Source organism: Molossus molossus, unplaced genomic scaffold, assembly GCF_014108415.1.
Source record: "Molossus molossus isolate mMolMol1 unplaced genomic scaffold, mMolMol1.p scaffold_m16_p_1, whole genome shotgun sequence".
Lineage (NCBI taxonomy): Eukaryota > Metazoa > Chordata > Mammalia > Chiroptera > Molossidae > Molossus > Molossus molossus.
The window spans coordinates 10,842,744-10,856,463 of NW_023425344.1; positions in this window are offsets into that span (position 1 = coordinate 10,842,744).

The window sequence follows — 13,720 nt, forward strand, 5'->3', positions numbered from 1 at the left end:
CTTCAGGTTTTTATAAAATTCTTTCAAACAAGCAGCATCTGGACTCAGCTAGCCCCATATTTCTTGTTAAGTAATACATAGAAACAAACACAGGGAGGCAGTCAAAATGAGGAGACAAAGAAACAGGTCCCAAATGAAAGAACAGAACAAATCTCCAGGAAAAGAACTAAGCAAAATGGAGATAATAAGCAACCTAACAGATGCTGAGTTCAAAATATTGCTTATAAGGATGCTCAATAACTTAGGCCCCAAGAGCATAAAAAAGGACCAGTCAGAAATGAAGGAAGCACAATCAGAAATGAAGGAGGCACTAACTGAAGTAAAAAATAATTTACACAGATTCAATAGTAGAGAAGGTAAAACCAAGAAGCTAACCATCAATTTGGAATATAAGGAAGCAAAAAACACCCAATCAGAACAGGAAAAAGAAAAAAGAATCCAAAAAAATGAGGATAGTGTAAGGAGCCTCTGGGACAAGTTCAAGCGTGCCAACATTCGCATCTTGGGGGTGCCAGAAGGAGAAGAGCGAGAACGAGAAATAGAAACCCTCTTTGAAATAATAATGGCAGAAAACTTCCCTAACTTGGTGAAGGAAACAGACATACAAGTCCAGGAAGCACAGAGAGTCCCAAACAAGATGAACCCCAAGAGGCCAACACCAAGACACATCATCATCAAAATGCAAAAGGTTCAAGACAAAGAGAGAATCTTAAAAGCAGCAAGAGAAAGGCAGCTAGTTACCTACAAGGGAGTTCCCATAAGGCTGTCAGCTGATTTCTCAAAAGAAACTTTGCAGGCCAGAAGGGAGTGGCAAGAAATATTCAGTGTGATGAAAGCAAGAACCTACAACCAAGATTACTCTATCCTGTCATTTAAAATCGATGATCATATAAAGACTTTCCCAGACAAGAAAAAGCTAAAGGAGTTCATCACCACCAAACCGTTATTATATGAAATGTTGAAGGGTCTTTTTGAAGAAAAAGATAAAATATATGAACAAACAAAATGGCAATGAATACATATCTATCGACAATTGAATCTACAAACAAAATGAACATGCAAAACAGAAACAATCTCATAGATACAGAGAACATTTTGTTGGTTGCCAGATGGGAGGGGGTTGGGGAGAATGGGTGAAAAATGTGAAGGGATTAAGAACAAATTGGTTGCTAGACTGACAAACCTCAAAGAGAAGGGGGTTGGTGAGTGGGAGGAAATAAACCAAAGAACTTATATGCATAACCAATGGACACAGACAACAGTGGGAAAAGGCAGGAGGGTGGCGGGAGTGGGGAGGAGGGGGTCAATGGGGGGAAAATGAGAAACATCTGTAATACATTCAACAATAAAGATTTTTAAAAAGTGAGAAAAAAAAAAAAACAAGCAGAACAACTACCACAACATTCAGTCCAAAATAGCCCACCACCCTCTAGCGAATGGACCTTTTAATCTCTGCGTAGAACCGACTTTGGTCTCATATTTCTCTCGTTCATTATTTGTTTATTGTCTGATGTCCTCATGCAAATGGAAGCTCCATGAGTGCAAAGACCTTGTCCATTGCTTCGCTAGGCTATTCCCTAACACACAGTAGGCACACAGTGAATATTGTTGAAGGAACTCATGTATGAATGTGCCCATATGCATGACCATTCTGTCTGGGTACACTTTGTGGTAGTTTTATATTAAACTCAATAAGCAAAAAAATCCACCAAGACTAATCCATCATCACTTCAATGACTATAACTTAGGGAGACAGTCACTAATTTCATAGAACATGTCTTCCATGATTTCAACAAATCTTTATAAGGAACTTAAGACACAACACTTTTCTCCTAAACTTGGTCCTTCTCCAGTATTTTGTGATCCAAGATGATACCACTACCTATTTGGGTGCCCAAGACAGAACCTTAGGTATCTTCCCCATCCCCTCTCCCCTACTCCTCCCATCCAACAGTCAAGTCCTGAAGAACTTGCAAATGTATCCCCTCCTCTCCATTTTAATATCACTTGTTTTAGTTAGTGCTAAATAAACTCTAATATCTTTGTTAGCTTAACTCCTTATGACACTTTGACTCCTATTCCCTTATTTTCCAGGACCCAGCATTAAAGCAGAGCTATCAGAAAAAGTAAATTTTATTATTATTTTGAATGATCATAATATCAAGAACATACTTCTTTTTTGCTTTTTTTTTTTCATTTGAGAGGACGAGGAGGGAGAAAAGGCAGTGTAAGCTGTTACTGCACAGTGGCCATCTTAGCAGTGAAAGGAAAGCTAGCGCCTAACTCAGGGTGTTCGGGCTGGTACTCAGCCAGTTGTGCAGAGTCCAGTCCTGTAAAAACTCATCAATATATGAAATAAGTGAAACCAAGATAACCCAACACTTCGTATGACCCGAGTGTTAGTCATGGAGACCTTTTTGCATTCAAACGCATGTAATCGTTGAGATGATGTAAAGAAAACGTATGGACAACATGTGACGCCCAACATTTTGGACACTTATGAAAATGTCTGTCTAGCCTCTGAATTCCCAGAATGCTTGATATGGTACATTCATTCTCATCCTCTTGAGTATATGTTATTTCTGATTTTATTACATTCCCCCAACTCACCTGTGAGTTCTTTGAAGGCAAAACCCAAGTGTGTTAGGGAGTCTTAATTCACTGGGGTCATATACCTGAAACTATCATTCTGTTTTTCAATTGCTGCTTTTAATCATACTCTGTCGAGTCCCTCCCTTCCATCCCTTGATGACATTTGGGCAGAATACATAGCTTCATGGTTACTTTCAGTAATTAAAAGTCTTTTGTACTTTAAAACTTCAGCTTCGTCGCTGATACAGTTAACTTCCTCTGTCTCATGGGCTGGACATGTGGTTTGAGAAAATTTGAGGGGGAGGGTGTTTAGTCTGAGTTTTCTATTTCTCCCCCTTCTCCCTCAAGGAAGGCTCTTAACTCCTTAATAGTTGGGAATAAAGAGGACGAATGGGGTAACGGGACAAGGGCAAAGGTGTCCTTACCCAACAAGACATGACTGAATCCTGCCTTTACACTCATCGCTTTGGACCACGGATGCCCTTTATAGAGTGGATGCCTATGTGCTGACCCTCCTGAGTGGCTTCCCCCAGGGTCCTGCGAAGTCTCCCCAAAGCACAGATCCCTTCCAATGGAAATCTAGATTGACTTCTTCCACGTCCCACTGACGTTAGTCAGTCTCCCCACCTGGTAAGCAGCTCGAGGTGATCAATCCCAGTGTGTTTTGTGGCATCCGTTTAACCTCCAGGAAAGTCGCCATTTGGGCCATGCAAATCATGAGAGCGATGATTTCCCTGTTTCCAGCCTTCCCTAAGCTTCACCTACTCGTTCCCATTCCCTTTCCCTTTACTTCTACTCAGGAGGCAGAGCTACCGCCTAAGTACAGGTGCAGCTAAGGACGAAGATGATCATCATGGCTTCTTGTCGCTGGCCCCAATCATACAAGGGATTCCATGGTAGTTCCTATCACCTTGACTTTGAGGGGACAGGGTGAGATAGTCACTTCTCACCTGGATGTTCTCCGTCAATCCAAGAACCCCAAAGTCTCTCTCCCTTCTTCCACCCGGGTTTTCTCCTTTATAGACTGGGTGGGGAACCAAGAAGTGGTTATGGGGAGGTCTCTCTTGCCCTTTAGAAAATGTTGGAAGCTCTCTTTAGATGGAGAAAATCATTGCCTCTTTGCCCCCAACGCTGGACTCTAGCTGTGTAATCTGCAGCCACGGGAACAAGTCCTGCCCAACATTCTCTTCCACATGTATGTTTTCTATTGCTGCATAAGAGATTGTCGTAAACTTAGCAGCTTAGAACAATACACATCCATTATCTCAGTCCCCGTGGGTCAAGAGTCCAGGCACAGCATCTCTTGGTCCTCCGCTCAGGATCTAAGGCCTCAATCAAGGGGTCAGCTGGGCTGCATGTATATCTAGAGATGGGACCGGGGAAGAATGTGCTTCTGAGCCCAGAATTCATTCCACTGCAGATGTGTGACTCTGAGCTGTATTTTCTTGCTTCAGCCAGGGGCCACTCTTAGCTCTTAGAGGCCACCCTCAGTTCCTTGCCACACAGACCCCTTCATAGGCCCTCCCACAAATTAAAAATCACTTTTGAAATCCAGCAGGGGTATCTCTAATTCACCCTGCTAAGACAGTCTTACATAGTGTGATGCAGTGATGGGCTTCATCACATTGTCTTTACCATGTTCTGCTGTCTGGAAGCAGTTCACAGGTCCCACCTACACTCTAAGTGATGGGGCACTCAGCGGGGGCCACCTTAGGGTGTGTTCACCACACAGGTTTCCCTCTTTCCTTCGATTTGTAGATGTCCTGATATATGCAAACCACACAATGAGGCAGAAATGAAGACAAGCCTCTGTTTCTAAGAAGTTCATATACAAATGGAGAGAAAGTCCTGTCAATGGCTGAACTGTAAATGTAATGAATTCTTGCATCTAGTTCTGTACAAGGGAGCAGCCCAGAGCCAGGAGCCCGAATGTTCCATGATGAAGACCGCAGAGTTCCCGGAGGAGGTGCTGTCCGCCTAGGCTTTCGAAAGAGGATGGGGGGGGAGGGCCCGCAGCACCGAGCGCAGAGCTTTACCCATACCAGGCATTCAGCAAATGTGCGTTGAACAGAAAGCTAACGCATGCAAACAAAGAACTGATTTTCCAAATGAGAAATACGAAGACTTGGGGGGGCCTGACGTCACAGCGATTCCAACAGGAAGATAAGTGCACGGTTGGTGTTGAAGGCCCCACGGGTCCCATGCTGCACAGACCTCCAGACTTCGAAATGCTCCCCAAATCAATCTGTTTGTTCCATTCCTGTGAAGCGGCTTAGGTGGCTCAAGAGAAATGAGGTCTCACAGCCAGAACTAGGTGAGTGGAAGGGAGCTGCTGAGAGCCAGTGGCTGGAAGAGCAGCTGTCGGAGCAGAGGACAGAGCGGCCCCAGGCTGCACCCAGACAGGCGGCTCTGGCCACTGACAGTCACCCACTCCCCAAATGCCCGCTTTCAGACAACCTGCATTTTCATACCACGTGCTGACACCGTAAACTGCCTCTGGGAGACCCGAGAAGGACTTTCCTCTGTGAACAGGCAAATGAACACTTTGAACAATTTAATAGCATACCTGCCAAGATCCCTTCCGACAGTGTCACCACCTTGGGCTGCACGAAAGTGTTTAATGCATAAATATGAATATAATATTGCAAAAATATTTAAACAGGGTTCTGGGAGAGGCCCCAGAGGTTGAAACCCCTGTGACGCTCCCCATTCTAATCGGTTTTGCTCCTTTTCTCTGTGTTACAGACAGGAGTCCTGGAAAGGTTTTAGTTAAAGAGAGTTCCATTATTTGTTTTTTTCTTTTTTTCCCAAAACCAGTGTTGTATTATATTTTGTCTTTTTATTTATAAATATGAGAAATAAAAAGTAAAAATCTTTTACTTTAAAAATAAAAAGTCGAGTTATAGGAAGCATAAACATATATATATATATATATTTTTTATCCTCACTGAGGACATTTTTCCATTTTTTGTTCAGATAGAGTGGGAGGGAGAGAGAGGAACAGAGAGAGAGAGAAACATCGATGTGAAAGGGACACATCAAGTGGCTGCCACCCGCACGACCAACCAGGGCCGGGGACAAACTGCAACCGAGGTACATGCTCCTAGCGGGATCCAAACTCGGGTCTCTCTGGACCACAGGCTGATGCTCTAACCGCTGAGCCAAACCAGCCAGGGCGTGGAAGCATAAACATATTTTAATCCAACATCACAGTCACATGTATTACATATTACAATGTAGACACAGTACAATCAAAATTAAGAGGGAAATCTATAAGCACACCTAAAGCAGCAAAACTCCGCTTCAGCTCCGCATGGTGACCTTAGCAGGGGTCAACTACACACACAATTAATTGTGAAGGGAAATAAGATTAACATACAAGAAAACATCAATGATATATTGTTGAAGATTGTGACTAAGGTGAAATGTCACTAGGGATTTTGTACTGTTGTAAGCTCTCTGGAACGGAGTTCCTATCCTAATGATGAGACACCCTGGAGGTCAGCACATACATGGTTTAAGGAATTTTTCTGAACAAAACCAGGAGAAGAGCTGCAAACGCAAAAGTGTTTTCATTAGATAACTCATGAGTTAATGGCTGCCCCCAAGTAATGCACTCAGTACATTATCCTCAGTGTACATACCATACAATGTATTTTCTCTTTTGATTTTTCTTTCACTTTCAATATCCATCTCATCTACATTTTGTTTGGATCCAAATCTGATTTCTTTTATTCTTAATTCTGGCCTTTGCTTTACCAGGAATGCTACCATCTTGCTCGCATTTTAACACATTAAGAAAAAAAATGCTTATGGAAATCATGGCAAATATTTCTTAGACGGGTCCTGTTCTTCCTTCCTGCCCACTTCATTTCAAATTATTCAAAGCACAGAGAGTTTCTGATCACACAATAAGAAGTCAATAACAACCTAAGGCCTTGTCATTAGGCAATAAATGTAATGGAAATCCACTTGACCTTGGCAGTGACAAACCAAATATTAAAGCAAATAGAATCACCATTGCAGAAGCATGCTCTCCCCCTTGACACATTACAAGAATGAGAAAATTAAGAAGCCCTACGAGGCAAATACTTTGACGGACAGCATTTTAAACCTACTTTCCAGATTTTCACTGTCTTCCTAGTTACTACCGTCTCGTTGCCTTTCTTTACTTTCTGAATCCTCTCAACAAACAGCCGCTGTGCAAACATTCAGCAAGCCCACGAAACAGGTATAACACACTCCTCACGGGTATTCCATTGTCCTAAGTGCTATGGAGGATACAGACTTGGGCTTAATGGAAGTTTACAGTTTAGCAGGGGAGCTAATCCACATAATCTAACAAAAATAAATAAAATAAACGAGAGAAAAGATGAGGTTGTTTGGAGAAGGTAGCATTTGAACTGGTTATGAAAGACTGGTGAGATTTAGACATGCAAAAATGAAGGCACCCCTAGGAACAGGACTCATGAATAAACATGCCGAAATTAGAAAGCGTGAAATAGTTCAGAAAATGAAACCTAGAACTTGGACTTCAGAGACTGAAAGACTGTGTTTCAAACACTAGCTGATTAAGCCAGTTCAAACATCTCGGTAGCCACAAAGGACTCTTTTGTCTGGGATGTTTTTTGTTTGTTTATTTTTTATCCTTACCTGAGGACACCTTTGCATTTACCTTCAGATAGAGTGGGAGGGAGAGAAGGAGGAAGAGAGAGAGAGAGAGAGAGAGAGAGAGAGAGAGAGAGAGAAACATCGATGTGGAGAGACACATTGACCGGTCACCACCCACACAACCCCCCGGGGCAAATGGCAACCAAGGTACGTGCCCTTAGCGGGGACTGAACCCGGGTCTCTCTGGTCCATGGGCCGACGCTCTAACCACTGAACAAACCAGCCAGGGCTTGTCTGAGATGTTGAAAGGTGGTGGTGAGATGCAGATGTAACTTTGGTACACTGAGGCAGCACGCCCTCACGTGCTCCATTCTTTCCTCCCCTCGGCCATCGATTTCAGGCCAGGTTTGTGCTCGGTTACTTAGTTACATAAAACCACCTGCCCCAGGGCACACACATTTCAGAGCCTGGATTCCAGGCGAAATCTCTCTCATTTAAAGCACCCACTCAGGCAAGATCAGCTGCCTCCATTCCCCCTCCTCCCCCCCTGGAATCTGTCTCCTCCGGTTTTAACTATCCTGGGAGCCCAGCATACGTGCATCCCACCCACACCTTGCTAAGCAACCAGCGGCACTGGAAAAAGAAGCACAGTGTAATTCCACCGACTGACCATGGTTCTTGTTCCTTCTCTGCACCATTTTAAGTATTAAACAAGTTTGTAGCCACTACATGCATTACCTGGGTCTAAGCTTGTGACACTTGTCAATTTATAATAACACACGGAAAATGCCACTGGACACCCAACATCCTGGGCACAGTAAACTACTGAAAGAAAAAAGATAGTTACTATCACAATGATCTACTTTCCTGTGATCCATTATGATATTTTCAAGCTCCATTTGGATCTTCCCAGCCATGGTGGGGAAGAGAAAAGGAAGACCTCATTGCAAATGAGGAAGAAGCTACTGCACAGTAAGAGAAGTCATCTCCTGTGAATATCTGTGAACCCATGAAGGCTGACCCTCCCTACGCATCATGGAAGGGGGTCTTAGCTGGGGCTGCTGTAATAAATGACCACACTCTGAGGGTCTTAAACAACAGACACCTGCGTCTTTCAGTTTTGGAAGGCGGGCAGTCCAAGAGCATGATGCTGGCAGATCCAGTATCTGATGAGGGTCACCTTCCAGTTTACACACGTCCGTCTCCTCAATGTACCTTCACACGGTAGAGAGGGAGACCGAGAGCCTCTCTTTTCTGCACCCTCATGACCTAATTACCTCCCCAAGACCCCACCTCCTAACGCTATCACATCGGGGGGTTAGAATCTTAACATATGAATTTGGGGGGCGCAGGGGTGGGACAAACATTCAGTCTGTAATGCATGGTCTTTACAATACTCTACTAGGAAGATTTTTTTCATCCTGTTTACATCTGAGAGCTCTCAGCTCTGTGACTCATTGAGAAGGAACCACACACTCCTTGAGCATAACACACGGTGGGAGTCCTCTCCGTGGTGCTGTGTGCACCGTGACAGGAGCGGCGGCCCTGGGCCTGCCCCCCGCTCTGCTGTGATGAAGGACGTGGGCTCCGGAGTCCCGATCAACCACGTCTACCTGCTGGATGCTGGGTCATTATTTAAACCCCTCACAGCCTGTTGTCACAAGTTGTCACAAGACCTGTTCTCACTGGCCAGGCTTTGAGAAAGAGCGCAGGTTAGAGCTTGAGGACTTCACTCCACCTCTCCGTGAACTACATTTTGGAGAGCATCCCCCTCTTGTCTCCCTGACTTCCGATGGAGCTTCTGAACACACCTGAGCACCCTGGAAGCCCACGCCCTCCGTCCTCAGCACCCCCATCACACACTGCCCTCCCCTCCCTGAGTTCACAGCCATGACCTCTGCGTTGCCCCTTTCCCTTCCCTCTACCAATTTATATTCTTCACTCTGACTCCAGATGGAGTCCTTTTAAAGTGCAAATCTATTCATATCACTTGACTACTTAAAATTCTTCAATCGGTTCCTCTTGCCCTCGGAATCAGTTCAGACTCCTTGGGGAGAATTACGTGGCCTGGGTGCCCTCACCCCATCACATCCTGCTTTCCAGCCAGTGAACGTCTCAGTTCCCATAAGGGGCCCCTCTCTCTTCCCTTGGCTTCTCACGTGGCTCTTCTCTGTTCCTAGAATAGTCTTCTCCCCTGCCCGACCTCCACCCCTACTGACTCACTCACTCCTCATCTCGTTAACTCTTTCCATGTCATTTAAAGCTTAGCCTGAACCTCGCTTTAAAAGATCAGCCTGTCCTCACCCCACGTGCCAACCTAAATCACCCAATGACAGGTGTCAAAGCCCCTTGTGCTCCTCCCCTCGTAAAAGTCGGTCCATTTGAGATGACTGATTCAGGGACACTCTTCACCTCTAGACTGGAAGCCCCACAGAAGAAGGGATCACATTTGATTTGCCTCCTGCTATGTCCTTGTACATAGACGCAAGTCAAAAACTCCATTTATTCGTCCACTCATTCATCCATGGTGGTGCATGGGCATTTCTCTTCTCTTTCCACCACTTTTCTTCTGCTACCTCCAGAGGCGAAGTCTATAAGGGAGAACTGTGCCTTGTCACTGAGAGAGGAGAAAACTCACAGACACTTTAACCATAGCAGGAATTGACCCTCAAAGGGCAAGAGGCTAAATGTCTTTGATCCCTGAACCCAGACCTTGGTGAGAACCTCTTCCAAAGTCTTCCCTTCTTCTATTGGCAGGATGTGAAGCCCTTACTCTACCCCAACCCCCTTCTCAGCAGTGGGACCAGGTGCAGCAGAGAACGACTAAGGACACAAGTTCATGGCAAGGCACGGGAGAAAGCAGAAGCTTCAGAATGAAGCAACTTGATGAAAAAGGGCTTGTGTGGGAGAAGGGAGAAAAAGCAAGTTCTGGGTGGGTCCTCAAACACCAAGACGAGGTCACCCCATCTATAATTGGACTAGAGTAGCCATGGGAACCTCTACCACCCTGTGGTTCTGGATGAGTTGGAGTATATGTATTGCTGAAGCCTGCAATAAAGAACTGATTGAATGTTTGCCAAAATTCCCTTATATGCTTGTAATGGCTGATCACTTTGTGTACAGTTGTCCTTCAACAAACTCTGGTGGCTCCAAGGCAGGGGTTCTCAACCTTCCTAATGCTGTGACCCTTTAATACAGTTCCTCATGTTGTATGTGAGCGTATCTGCATGTGGGCGGACCCGCCTGGAGACGGACAGAGGAGCGGTGTCTGGGTTCCTAAGACCATCGGAAATAGTGTTTTCCAATGGTCTTAGGCGACCTCTGTGAAAGGGTCGTTCGACCCCCAAAGGGCTCACAGCCCACAGGTTGAGAACCGCTGCTCTAAGGGTTGCAAAGAAGAATTCCAAGTTTATGGACTTTCTTCAGACCCTGAGGGTCTATGATTTTAAAGGTAAAGACATCAAACAGATGCCTGGCACCCAAACAGAGTCAGGGCAGATAACACAGGGCAGCTGCCCCATCAAACCTGTACTGGGAGGGGCAGCAAGGATGGGTATAGAATGGGGAGGCAGTGAGGACATGGGAGCCCCTTGATTCTGAGAAGTGGGTGGGGAACAGGGCAGGAAATGAAAGGCTTAGGGAGAGTAATATTTTATCTTTTTTTTTTTTTGCTTCATTTCCATTTGCACTTGATGCTTTTGCTGTTGAATTCTCCAGGAGATGCTTTGGGTGAAAAAGAAACACACACACACACACACACACACACACACCCTTAAATTCAATAGGACATTGCTGAGCACTGACACTCTGTCTAGCAATGAGCCACCAAAGAGTGCTGCATCGTGTCTCTGTCCCCAGGGACCTCCAGTGTGCAGCAGGAAGTCTCACTGAGAGCGGGCTTTATGGTGGACTTGAGTTGACCCTGTGGGTGGCTTCTGGATTCTCTGTTGTTCGGACCTCTTCCTGGGTTGTGATAAGATATTTAAACATGAGACCACCGTGCGAAATGTCTTCCATCCCACAGCAAATGTTTAAATGATGGGGTCAGAGACAAACAAAGGCCCAAGAAACTAAATCCGACATGCAAATTCAATTAAAATATTGCAGAGAAAGCACTGGCTATGGAGGGTCATGAGGACAAACGAACGGTTACTATTTATTGGCTTTGTCCATTTACTTATTTACTGGCCACCTTGGTACAAGACAGGCTTCAGGGAAGAACTTGGGTATCTGTAGGTGAATCGAGCACAGGAAATAGTTTGTAATAAGGGGCTTATGAAACATTTGCTGAATCCCAATTGATTTTCCTCTTCCCTTTGCCCAACTCTGATGCAGTTTTGAGTTCAGGGCACAGGCTTAGCCTGATGCTACAGAGAGAACAAGATCAAGGTTAATAGGAAGAGTCAAAATTCCCATAATGACAGGATTATTCCAAGACAGAACAGGAGCTTCCAAGAAAACCCAAGACCTTGCCCGTTGGCTTGGATGGAGGTGGTGGTGGTGGAGGTGCTGATCCAATCAGTGAGGACAACCAGATTTCTTTGAACTTCAGTTCTATGCCAAAGCATAGACTATTTACCTGGGTTTTAAGATAATAGAAAATCAGGAAACAACACTGCACTGTTTCTTCAAATGCGCAGGGAGTCCCCCCTCCCGGCTCTGCAGTCCTTCTCCCATTGGGTTGGCAGCGAAGGAGCACAGGGACAGTGACAGTAGCAATCACCCGGGCAATCAGCAGGACGCTTCCCCAGGAAGGGGCAGAAACACAGTCTGCTGAAATCTGGATCTTATCCGGCCAAGATTTCTCGTTGGATCAATAGCATCATTAGCAGAGGTCCCCTGAAGGAAGCTGCCACTGCAAAGCGGCATTTCATCTGTCTCAGATGGCCCCACGCACACTTGGAAAGAAGTCAGATCCAAAGGGTGATGGGCCACGAAAAGAGAGGGGGTTAGCCCAACGGAGAGGTGAGGCCAAGGATCAAAACTGTGGGCGTAACCGCAGCAGCTGGACCACACCAGGGGACTGCCGAGGCTGTAACCTCAAACAGGATTCAGGCCCTGCCGATAGAGCCTCTGCAGACATCACGCTGACCCTCCAACAGCCCTCGCTGCCATGTTTCGAGTTCCCAGCACTGTGCAGAAGGTGGGAAACCGCACAGCCTTGGTAGTGCCAGGAGCAGCTCTGCCATCTAACCCACAGGGCCGGATGAGGCTGCAGAGGTAAGTGAGCTGCTACCCATGCTAAGTAGTTTGGACTTGCTCCTGAGGGCAGAGGGGAGCCACGGCAGGTTCAGAGCACAGGGGTACCCTGGTTTGAGTGATGCTCTGGAGGCCAGATAGAGAACAGGTTAGCACAGTGGTTCTCCAAGTGCAGTCGGTCCCTGCCCAGCAGTATCAATGACACCTGAGAACTTGTTGGAAATGCACATCCATAGGCCCCCGCTCCAGGCCCAGTGAATCAGAATGGGCCAGGGGCCCAGCACTCTGTTTGATGAGTGTGGGAAGCACTCGGTTAGACGCTAGTCTCATTGATGGGGACAGCTCGTAGGATGCTTCCACAGTGACCCAGGAGGGTGCTGAGGGGACCTGCAGGTGGGCGGTGGTGGTCCAGGGAGTGGAGGATATGAGTAGCACTAGGAGGCCAGAGGAGCAAGCTGGAAGGAGGTGCCATTTGCTGAGAGGAAACATGGGAGGTGCTGGGGGAGGGGGAGAGAAGCAAGTCTTCATTCATGAGCCCCCACCCCGGCTCCCTGGGCCCTCCTTCAGCTTCATCTCTGAGCAGTTCTAGATGACCTTGAGGAGCACAGGCAGGACCCCAGTGTCTGCGTGTTTAGTCATCTGGGGGAGACTGCAGTCAGCGGACCCTCAGGAGATGATCCTGCCCTAGAAACAAACATTTGGGAACCCCCAAAGAGCGTGGTGATTGCAGATGAAGCTCGGAGCCGCCTACCTGGACTCAGGACCTGGGCGTTTCTCAGCCTCCACTTCATCTGTACAGGGGAGATGGCCAGAAAAGAACAACACCCTTTTTTGAACTGTTGTGAAGGCAAAATAAGTTAGTAGCGTTTTAAAAAGTTCCTGCAAGGCAGTGTTGGTATCAATTATTAGCTACTATCATGGTCGTTATATCATCTGTATTATCCCTCAAAGTGGAGAGACTTGAAGGGAACAGTCAGGTCCTCTGAGATGGGAGGACTAAAGGAGCCCTTCCCCCTGTCCCACGTTGGCAGCGTGAGTGCCGGTCCTGACTTCTGGGGGCGGGGTGGGGAGCGGGGCATGTGCCGCCCTCCTCCTTCCATCTTGTGTCCCTTCCTCCCAACCCCTTTCTCCGCCTGCCTCCCCCTCCTCACGACTCTTCTCAGCTGCAATCAGTTGAAACAAAGTAGGATCTAGGGCATATCCAGTGGGTGGCTAGGCTGGAAGACAAATCTTCCGGAGGAGAAAAAGATCTTCAGTCCATGTGCGTGTTGACCACCCACGGCACACAGGCCCGGGAGAGAGTCCCTGACCTCCCGGG